Raw genomic sequence first — 11976 nt, 5'->3', positions numbered from 1 at the left:
TTCTTTTATTTTTCTAAAACTAAATTATAAAAATACTTAACTTATTATTAAGAACTAAATTAAGTTATAAAAGCACAAATTAACTTCCAATAACAATTAATGCACAATTAAGTAATAATTAAGCATAAAATTGTATATTTGGACATTAAATGCTAAAAATGCAAACGATGCCTATTTTTGTAATTTTTATTTTTTGTAAAACAAACTTAATTACTAACAATTGTAGAATTAAATCTTACATGCAAAATGCGACATATTTTTGTATTTTTAATAATTTAACAAATAAACATGCACAGACAAACATACAAATAATTACACAAAAATACCACAAAATTGCACACCAAGGAAAATCATTTTATTTTTGAATTTTTGGGAGTAATTCTCATATAGGGCAAAAATCACGTGCTTACAGCTGCCCCTCTTTGCCCGAAGACACGAAGGGTTTTCGTGCAAAGATAAAGCGAGCGATTTTTTGCCCATCCGAGTACTCCGTGTGAAGCATTTTTTGAAAAAGATTTGACCGAACCTTTGCTTCAAAGGTTTCCTACATATCCTACGCTAAACAGGAATCAGGTCAAAGTAGTTCGGGAAGTTTTGGTAGCTGGGACTACCGTGGGACTGCAATGTTACTGTTGTTGCATACTATTACCACTGCTTACCGATCTCCTTATTACACCGTGCTTAAAAGAAAACAAGAAGCTAGGCTAGACTGAAATTTGTTCTTGTTGCCTTGCTTTCTTGTCTGCTTGTGTTTCCTCCGGTGCTTTTCTTCCGTGGATTTGGGAATGACACTGGCCCTTTGCTTTTCTGAATACCAGTTTTCATCATTTTGCTAGGTCCGCTGGGGACATGGCTTTCTTCATTAAGCTTTTAGGCGGTTCCTCTGGTGGTACGGCTCTCTTCATCAGATTTGTTATGTTGGACATGATTTAATGTTCACAAGCTGCTTCTTTCAAGACGCGTCTTTTCTTCCTTTTGACTTAGGCGCTTGAATTTGTGCTGGGACCTCTTGTTGCAACCTTCTGCTTCCCGGTGCTGGGGATTCCTGTTGTAACCTTCTGCCTTCCGGTGGGGTTACTGATTTCAAAATCTGCAGTATAAGACTAAAAAGTATTCCTCTTGTTATACAGGTGGGCGCCTGAACGCAAAAATATGAAATGTATGCCCGCATTATACTGGTGGGCGACCTAGAACAGAAATAAAAATACAGAAATATATTCCCGCATTATACTGGTGGGCGACCTAGAACAAAAATGTATTCCCGCATTATACTGGTGGGTGACCTAGAACAGAAATGAAAAGACAGAAATGTATTCCTGCATTATACTGGTGGGCAACCTAGAACAGAAATGAAAAGACATAAATGTATTCCCGCATTATACTGGTGGGTGGCCTAGAACATGAAATGTATTCCCACATTATATTGGTGGGCGACCTAGAACATGAAATGTATTCCCGCATTATACTGGTGGGCGACCTAGAACATAAAATGTATTCCCGCATTATACTAGTGGGCGACCTAGAACAGAAATGAAAAGACAGAAATGTATTCCCGCATTATACTGGTGGGCGACCTAGAACAGAAATGAAAAGACAGAAATGTATTCCCGCATTATACTGGTGGGTGACCTAGAACATGAAATGTATTCCCCCATTATACTGGTGGGCGGCCTAGAACAGGAATGAAAAGACAGAAATGTATTCCCGCATTATACTGGTGGGCGACCTAGAACAGAAATGAAAAGACAAAAATGTATTCCCGCATTATACTGGTGGGCGATCTAAAACAGAATTGAAAAGACAGAAATGTATTCCCGCATTATACTGGTGGGCGACCTAGAACATGAAATGAAAACAGAAATGTATTCCCTTGTTATCCAGGTGGGCGACCTAGAACAGAAATGAAAAGACAGAAATGTATTCCCGCATTATACTGGTGGGAGACCTAGAACAGAAATGAAAAGACAGAAATGTATTCCCGCATTATACTGGTGGGCGACCTAAAACAGAATTGAAAAGATAGAAATGTATTCCTGCATTATACTGGTGGGCGACCTAGAACATGAAATGAAAACAGAAATGTATTCCCTTGTTATCCAGGTGGGCGACCTAGAACAGAAATGAAAAGACAGAAATGTATTCCCGCATTATACTGGTGGGCGACCTAGAACAGAAATGAAAAGACAGAAATGTATTCCCGCATTATACTGGTGGGCGACCTAGAACACGCATTATACTGGTGGGCGACCTAGAACAGAAATGAAAAGACAAAAATGTATTCCCGCATTATACTGGTGGGCGATCTAAAACAGAATTGAAAAGACAGAAATGTATTCCCGCATTATACTGGTGGGCGACCTAGAACATGAAATGAAAACAGAAATGTATTCCCTTGTTATCCAGGTGGGCGACCTAGAACAGAAATGAAAAGACAGAAATGTATTCCCGCATTATACTGGTGGGCGACCTAGAACAGAAATGAAAAGACAGAAATATATTCCCGCATTATACTGGTGGGCGACCTAGAACAGAAATGAATAGACAGAAATGTATTCCCGCATTATACTGGTGGGCGACCTAGAACAGAAATGAAAAGACATAAATGTATTCCCGCATTATACTGGTGGGCGACCTAGAACATAAATGAAAAGACAGAAATGTATTCCCGCATTATACTGGTGGGTGACCTAGAACATGAAATGAAAACATAAAGGTATTCCTCTCGTTATACAGGTGGGAGCCTGTCTTCAAACTTAGGAGGAAATGCCTCTCCTATGGGTAAAACAAACTTAGGAGGAAATGCCTCTCCTATGGGTAAAACTAAACTTAGGAGGAAATGCCTCTCCTATGGGTGAAAACAAACTTAGGAGGAAATGCCTCTCCTATGGGTAAAAACAAACTTAGGAGGAAATGCCTCTCCTATGGGTAGAACTAAACTTAGGAGGATATGCATCTCCTATGGGTAAAAACAAACTTAGGAGGAAATGCATCTCTTATGGGTAAAACAAACTTAGGAGGAAATGCCTCTCCTATGGGTAAAACAAACTTAGGAGGAAATGACTCTCCTATGGGTAGAACTAATTTAGGAGGAAATGCATCTCCTATGGGTAAAACTTTGATGATTTCAAACTAGGAAGTGCGTCTCCTATTATTGAAATCTTCACTTAGGAAGTGTGTCTCCTATGCGTGAACCACTTCCTTCTTCCTGAATTATTTACTTACCTGTGTTGTCTTCCCTCGAAACTGCTGGGGATTATTTTGATGGGGATGACTTTTCCTTTTTTTTCCTTACCCACTCTGGGTTGCCCGAAACTCTATCGAGGATGCTTCTACATCTCGATGATCCGCTGGGGATAACACTGCTGAGGATAACTCTGCTGAGTAAATATGTTATCTTACTCCTTCCAAAATTACTTCCTTTTAAGTAGGATGTTTCATTCCTCTGCAAACTGCTTCCTTTTTTTTCTTTTTTTTTATATTCTTTTTTATTCTTTTTTTTGTTTTGTTTTTTGCATAGCTTCTTCCTTCGAAAACTACCTCCGTTGAGACTCGTTTTGCCTTTCCCCGAAAGGAACCGCTGAGGATACCGATTTTCACCAAACTTGTATTGGACTCCTCGAAACTGTTGGGGATAACACTATTGGGGAATTATTTACTTACCTATTGGGGGATAAAATGTTATCAGCTGGGAATAACGCTGTCGAGGATAACACTGCTGGGGGATTCTGATTTCTTCAGAACTAGTGCTTCACTTTTCGGAAGGCTGTTGGGAATGATACTAGCCTTTTGCTTTTTCTGAGCACGAGTTTCATCCCTTTGTTCTGTCTGCTGGGGAACAACTTCCTCCATTGAAACTTATTATGTTGGGGGGCAACACTAGTTCAAAGACCACTTCCCTTGAGACTTGTGTTATCTTTATTCTTCCTCGAATGGGTACCTGACTTCCAGAAAATTTTCTAAATGGAAGAAAATTTTTCTACCCCAGTTTGATAATATCCCTTGTGGCATGCATTTCTATCATCAATGCCATTTCCTTTACCTATTTCAAATCAAACAAAATTTGTTAGTTTAAAACGCGGTTTGTGATACTCCTGCTGGGATAGTTTTCCCTTTCTCTTATTCCTGTTCGGCGCTCCCAAAACTTGTTGGGGATGATGTTATTTGCTGGGGATAACATTCTGGTGGGGATGGTTTTTCCATTTATCCCTTCCCCATTTTGTATCTCAAAAATTGTTGGGGGTTATTTTGCTGAAGATGGATTTTCCTTTCTTCCCTTCCCATTTTGTGTTGTCCGACCACCTCGGAACTTGGTCGATATTCGGTCGGAGTCCTGCTGGGGATCGTCTTGGAACTTGGCCCACAATTTCCTCCACATGTTTTTTTTTTCCGGCTCTTCCCCGTACTTTCCTTGCCATTTTAGGACAATATTATTTGGCCTGGCAACCAACGTCTTTTGTCTTATTGCCTTGTCTCTGGCCTGCCCTTTTCACATTTTATGTTGTATCATTTTGGCAACTGGTAGTAAGCTCTGAGAGACCTTCCTTAAAACATAAATTTCTAGAAAAATTATTTTAAACAAATAAATGAAAAGATAGAAAAACGAGAAAATCTTTCTGAACAAATTATGGGGAAAAGAAAAGAAATGAACTTATCTGGGTGATATAACCGATTCCAACGATCATGTTGTGCATTCCGGATTAATCAACCCAGTCTATTTGTGTCGATCAATCTTTCTAATGTCTTCACTTGCTGGGGATAAATAGGTTCCCAATTCTTCGCAAAATGCGGATCCTTTCCGCCAATCTATCTTGTCGCCTCATAGTGCCCTTCGCGGGGTTTTCACTAACAAGACTCTCTCATTTCTCACAACTCCCGTCGCCTTATGGTGCCTGTGAAGGTTTTCACCGATAAGACTCTCTCATTTTGTATTTCTCAGCTTACGTCGCCTTATGGCGCCTGTGAAGGTTTTCGCCGATAAGACTCTCTCATCTTATTTTCTCAGCTGGGGATTGGAGTGTTGCCGATAAGATTTTTCTCTTCTGGGAATTCTTATGGCTATCAATTCTTTCAACTCATGATCCTCATTCAGTCGGGGACCTGCGTTTTATTCTTGGTTTTCATTTGCCTATCTTAACACCTCTCGGATACTGATCGGGAGGTCTTTTTGGACATCAATATAGGTTTTAGAAGAAAAGGATATAAAATTCAAAATAACTTTGATGGGTAAAGTATTACAACTCTTGGAATCACACTCTTTTTTTTTCAAAATTTAGAAACATAATTTTTGCCCCAGTTTTCTTGCTTGGGGATTTTTCTTTTGATTTTTTTTTCTTTTTTTTTTTTGTTACCTTATGACCGAGCCGTGAGGTGCCTACGTATCCTCTTTGAGGAATCAGGTCGAACGTAGTTCACTCGATTCTTTTGTTTTTCTTGCGACCTTCCCTTTTTGTTTTTGTTATTATTTTCCTTCTTTTCTCTTTTTCATTTTCATTTTTCTTTTTCATTAACGATTCCAAGAGGGGTATGAAAGAATAAGTAAGGCACAAAGGGGTAAAGAAAAGGTTAAAAGTGTTTGGATAGAAGAAAGAATTGCCTCCGTCATTTCATTATCCGATAAGCACTAAGTACAGACAAACAGATAAACAACAAAAGAAATTACACATAATATCTTTTGACTGCATCAGAATTGATAGCCATGTCAACGCATCTTCCTTCGACATTTGTCAGACGTAAAGCCCCGTTGGACAACACTCTGGTCACGATATAAGGCCCTTGCCAATTTGGGGCGAACTTTCCTTTTGCTCAATGTGGATGTTGATTTTGGTTTCTCTGACATTATCTGCATCCCCTAGATTCACAACCTCCGTGTCATTCAGATTAGGCTTGGGTTTCTCTTCAAATTGGCACAGTTCTTGGTTTATTTCTTCGAAGGCTTCGTCCCCGTCATATTCAGACTCATCGTCACAATCGATCTCTTGTATCATTAAGTCGGAGTCGGATTGATTTATTAGACTAGGTCGAAGATCCGATGTGCATGCCATGTCATTAGAACCAGTAAAAAGAAAACTGTTCAGAAAGAAAAAGAACAAAACAAAATTAAAACACGACAAAAGAAAAGAATTTTATTGAAATTGCGGGATAACAGGGTTCACACTTTTACAAAACAAAATAAGAGTTGGATTACACCCTGGAATAATCCGAAACAAAAAAGCAAAAATCAAAGCCTACTACCAGGACTCCCCCCGGATAGGAAGAGGAGTAACCGTCCAATTGTTGGTTTTGGCCTCAGGCCCCACAAACTGTATGTCCGCTCTTACACCGGTCGATTCTTCTTTCGGAGCGGCTTGGATTGTCATTACTGTCTGTGAGGGTTTCTTTGGCTCTCCTCCCTCGTATACCAGCTTGATCATGTGAGCTTCGTGGTGTACTGGCAACGGGTTTTGGTTGATGTTGGGCGCTTCCGGCTTCTGGACTTCGATCTTATTGGCATCAATAAGATCTTGTATTGCATGCCTTAACTTCCAACATTTTTCGATATCATGCCCCAGCATTCCTGAGCAATACTCACAGCTTATTGAACGGTCCAAATTTTGGGGTGGAGGATTTGGTCCTCTGGTCTCGACAGGACTAACCAAACCTAATTGCCTCAATTTGTGGAACAAGGCGGTGTAGGTTTCTCCCAACTCAGTAAAAACTCTATGTCTCTGTAGCCTGTCATTTCTAGCAGCTTGATTTCCTCGAAAGCCCGCCCCTGGAGGGTTTCTGTATGCCCTTGGTGGAGGATAGGTGTTTTGCGGGGGTGCATGTGTGTTCTGGGGAGCTGGCGCGCGCCATTTCGGGCAAGCCGGAGGCTGAGTGTATGTCTGGGCTTGGTGCACGGAGAAGTGTGGTTCTTGGGGTGGATAGTAGTGCTGTGGTGGGCTGTATGGGTAGTTTGGCCTGTGGGGTCTGGGTTGGTTGTAGTATGGTTGGTCGGACCTGGACCAACTGCTTGCCTCAATCGTGGAAATTTCTTCTTTCTTCCTCCTTCCCAGCGCACCTCTCGTGCCGCTCTGAATAGCCTGGGTCGTTGCCTTGAGCGCCGAGTAATTCAGGATTTTGTCAGACCTCAGACCCTCCTCTATCATGACCCCTATCTTTACTACTTCATTGAAGGATTTTCCAACCGTCGTCACCAAGTGACCAAAGTAAGTTGGATCCAGTGTTTGCAAGAAGTAGTCCACCATTTCTCCCTCTCTCATGGGAGGATCAACTCTGGCTGCTTGTTCTCTCCAGCGGAAACCAAACTCACGAAAGCTTTCCCCAGGCTTCTTTCCGGTCTTCAGCAAAGTGAGACGGTCAGGGACTATCTCGAGATTGTATTGAAAGTGACCCGCGAAATCCTGCGCCAGATCATCCCAAGTGTACCATCTGCTGGAGTCCTGCCTGGTATACCATTCCAGTGCCGATCCACTTAAGCTTTGACCGAAATAAGCTATCAGTAGCTCGTCTTTGCCGCCTGCCCCTCTCATCTTGCTACAAAAGCCCCGCAAATGTGCCATGGGATCACCGTGCCCTTCATATAAATCAAACTTAGGCATCTTGAACCCAGCCGGGAGTTGGACGTCCGGGAAAGGGCATAGATCCTTGTAGGCCACGCTGACCTGGTTGCCCAATCCGTGCAGGTTCCTGAAGGACTGCTCCAGGCTTTTGAACTTCCTCATTACCTCATCTTGTTCTGGGACCTTAACCGGCTTTTCAATCTCTGCCGGTACCTCCAAGTGCGGATTGTAGGTATGGGGTTCTGGTGCATGGAATGTGGGCTCAGGGGGATAGTATTGCGTATCGTGAGCCTGAAACAACGGCTCGCTGGTTGATCTTTGCAGGGTGGATGATGTGGGTCCCATAAAAGTGGGAACATTTGGTGTTGGAGAGGTTGATGGGGTGGTGGAGCTTGGGAATCATGTGGGCTTCTCTCCTGAAGATAACAGTGATTCGGGAGGCTTGTTGAAGGGCCAGAGAGAGGGTATTCCGGCATATGGCCCAGTGGTTCAGGGCTCTTTTGTGATTTGGCCAGAGCTAACTGCATTGCATTCATCTCTAGTCTCATCCTTTCTATTTTCTCCATCGCTTCTTTTAACAACTGGCTCAACGGCCTTTCTTCCCCGGTACTATTTTCTGAAGTAGTCATGCTCATTGTCACCGGTCCTTTGGATCTGGTTTGGTAAGGGTGTGTTGCCAGAATTCTTTAACAACTAACAGTATGATTTTGTGGAAAATAACAAACTTGTTAGCGTTAGAGCTTTAACAGATTTGATAACAACACATTGGGGATGCAAATGCTCCTAGGCAGTTAACCATTTCTAACATGCTTTGCTTCAAATACATGAAGTTATTCAGGCTCGCTTATTTTCCCCTTTAAAGTACTTTGGGAACCCCTGTATTTTATTTTTATATTTTCTTCTTCTTCTTTTTTTCATTCTTTTTCTCTTTCTTTTTTTTCATTCTTTTTTGTTGTGGTCGAATCTTATGGAGATTGCCTACGTATCATAACCCCGCATGAATCAGACCTTGCGTAGTTCGGACTAATAAAGGATAAACAATAATAAACATTTTTTTTTGAATTTTCATATTAAATAAAACCGGGTTTCAAAGGTTTGAAGATGACCTACAAACTCGAGAATCAAACAACCCACATATTCTAATTAAAAGATTTACAAACTCCAAAAATAAATGGCCAGCTTCCGTTCTCCGTTAGACAAATGCAACCGAACGGTTATTTTTGCAAACGTGGCCCCTTCCAAATTTCACATGAATTTTGAGGCCGGGGAGGATTATTTTATGACGCTTTACAAACTTGTCCGTTCTTTTACGAAAATAGCCTTTCGACAACTGAAAGATATTCTAAAGCTATTTCGGCAAGAACGGTTTAAGACGCGGCCGAAGCTGGCTCGACTTATTTTTGACTAAAAATTCAAATGGTATTCACCTGACTGCTGACCCTTAGTTTTTTTTTCTTTTCAAATTACAATAAAGACTTGGTGTTGCAAACACGGCCCTTCAGCGCCACGGGGACGAAGATTTTTAAGGCTGTGTGGGTCAACTGGACCAAAAATCCTAAACATGACCCAAAAGGTGGTTGTTTATTCAAAGTCAGCCTTCCGGCGTCCCTTTCGGGAACATTCGGCTATTTTTGACAAAACAGCATCACCCGACTTATTTATGACTCTTTTTTATCATTTTTTTTTCAAAATAGAAAACTCAATATTGCAAACACGGCCTTTCAACGTCTCGGGGACGAAGATTTTTAAGGCTGTGTGGGTCAACTGGACCAAATCTTAAAAATGACCCAAAGGTGGCTGTTTATGCAATGTCAGCCTTCCGGCGTCCCTTTCGGGAATATTCGGCTATGTTTTGACAAAACAGCGTCACCCGACTTCTTTATGACAAAATTAAAATTTTGACATTTTTTATTTATTTATTTTTGGCTATTTTAGCAAAAGGTGGGGTTGGACCCGATGAGGGTTGCCTACGTATCTCACATCCGGTGAGAATCAAACCTGCGTAGTTCGGGCAATCATGGACTAACCTTTTTTTTATTATTATTATGTTTTATTTATTTTTGAAGGAAAGACTTATAAAGAAGAGTTTTTTTTTTTGAATTTTGAAAGAGAAACTTCTAAAGAAGAAAGAAAATATTTTTGGAATTTTATTTTCAATGAAAGAAATGCTTCTAAAAAATATTTTTGAATTTTGACTTTTCTTTTCAATTTTGAAAGAAGAATGAAAATATTTTCGGATTTTTGGAAGAAATTCAAAGAAAATATATTTTTTTTATTCAAAACAATTAAAAAGACTTTCTAAAGACATCAATAATGGAAAATATTTTTGGATTTTTTTCTTGAAAATTGGGGGTCTAAAAAAAACTTTTCTAGAATTTTTGGATTTATATATATTTTTTGCAACAAATAAAGATATATATATATATATATATATATATATATATATATATATATATATATATTTGGAAGTAAAGAAAAACTTTTGGATTTATATATCATAAACAAATAAATAAAATAAATAAAATATTTTAAAACAAGACTCTTTTTCATTTTCATTTTTCATGGCAAGACAAACTATTTTTTTCTTCTTTTTTATTTTTTTCATTTTGAAGACAAGACAAAGTGAAGATTTTTTAGTTTCAACAAAATGACCAACCTATTCTTCAACCTAAAATAAAGGACTCTTTTCTATTTTTTTTCTTTTGCTTTTTGAGCGAAACAAACTATATATAAAAAATATTTTCTTTTCTTTTCTTTTCATTTTTCCCAAAATTTCGCCAGTATTTGGACATTGTTATTTTTCAAAACAGAAGAGTAACCCTATACACTGCTATTTTCCTTTCTTTCTCTTTTTTTTTTAAATTTTTCCCCATACTCAAAACCGGTCATCATGCAAGTCCAAAGCAAATAAAATGCACAAGCAGTAAGTAGGATGCATCAGGATGGTCTTTTCTGTTTCAGGTTGCTATTCCAAGACGGACCCAACCCCTGTGTTGAGTCCCCTAAGTCAAAAATGCACATGATGCAGATAAGCGTTCCTACTAGGGATCTGACATGAAGTCACGTTATTCTATGTTCAAAATCCTGGGTCGGTGTTCTAGACAGTGTACCCGAGCGGACAACTCGAGTTGAGGAAGGAGCTCCTTTCCGGGAACCAAAAGGCCAGCCGGCTTAGAAACTTTCCGAGCCTCTTTTATTTAGGGTATGACACTAACAGAATAGGGAGTCTCAACCAGTAAGCACATCCCCGGAGGTAAGAAGAGAAAGGTTTCGGCACAATTTATATACAGTTCAGATAATATCAAAGCAGTAAAAGCAACATTTAGCACATTAGGCTCAAAACATGTAAAAATCAGATAAAGCGAAATATAACAATTTATCTAAGCTCGAATTTCTAACCTGAACCAGTGGTTCTGGGTCTCTATTCCCCAGCAGAGTCGCCAGAGCTGTCACGCCTCCTTTTTACCGCCCCGCGAGGGGTGAAGGAGTTTTTTTCAATTAAAGGACAATCAAAACGGGATTTATTTATTTATTTCAGAGTCACCACTTGGGAGATTTAGGGTGTCCCAAGTCACCAATTTTAATCCCGAATCGAGGAAAAGAATGACTCTGTATTACAGTCTGCGCACCAGAAATCCGGATAAGGAATTCTGTTAACCCGGGAGAAGGTGTTAGGCATTCCCAAATTCCGTGGTTCTAGCACGGTCGCTCAACTGTCATATTTGGCTTGATTATCTGATTTATACAAATATGAACTCATGTGCAAGTTTTATCTTTTTACCGCTTTCATAATTATTATTATTATTATTTTTACAAGACTGTGAACATTGTTTAAAACATGTCTTTGGATTACGTCACATGAAATGCACCCGCAATCCGGAACACATTTTACTCAATGTTTTGGGATTTGGATTTGGGTCGCAAAAATGTGCACCCGTGTTTAAGAATGTATTATTATTAACATCGTGCCTAAAGCGATTAACGTATTATTATTTATAGGTAAGACCGTGGAATTCACTAAACAGTCCATCCCGAATTCTAAATACTCAATTAAACATTTATTGAGGGCCCCGCAATTGGTGCATTTTATTGGGCGAGGCTCATCTCATTATTTTAAAAGACAATCCTAAAATGCCTACATTATTTTCTATTAAATCTGTCTCTACAAAATAAAATAAAAAAATATCTTAATTTATTTACATGTTGAAATTAACCAATAATATTTAATCTAAACAATATTTCAACCAAGTTCCTACCAGATGGCCTATTCGTTTGATTTTTGACTCGACGAAGTTACTACACCATTTATTTATTTAGGCAATATATATGCAGATAGTTCAACTGTTAAGCTATCGTCGAATGTTCCACTATATGTATTAAATAGCTACATGATTTTGATTTTTTGCAAGCTAAATAATTTGTACATGCAAATAAA

This window comes from Nicotiana tabacum, chromosome 8 (assembly GCF_000715075.1).
Source record: "Nicotiana tabacum cultivar K326 chromosome 8, ASM71507v2, whole genome shotgun sequence".
NCBI classification, from domain to species: Eukaryota; Viridiplantae; Streptophyta; class Magnoliopsida; order Solanales; family Solanaceae; genus Nicotiana; species Nicotiana tabacum.
This window is presented reverse-complemented; position numbering follows the sequence as displayed.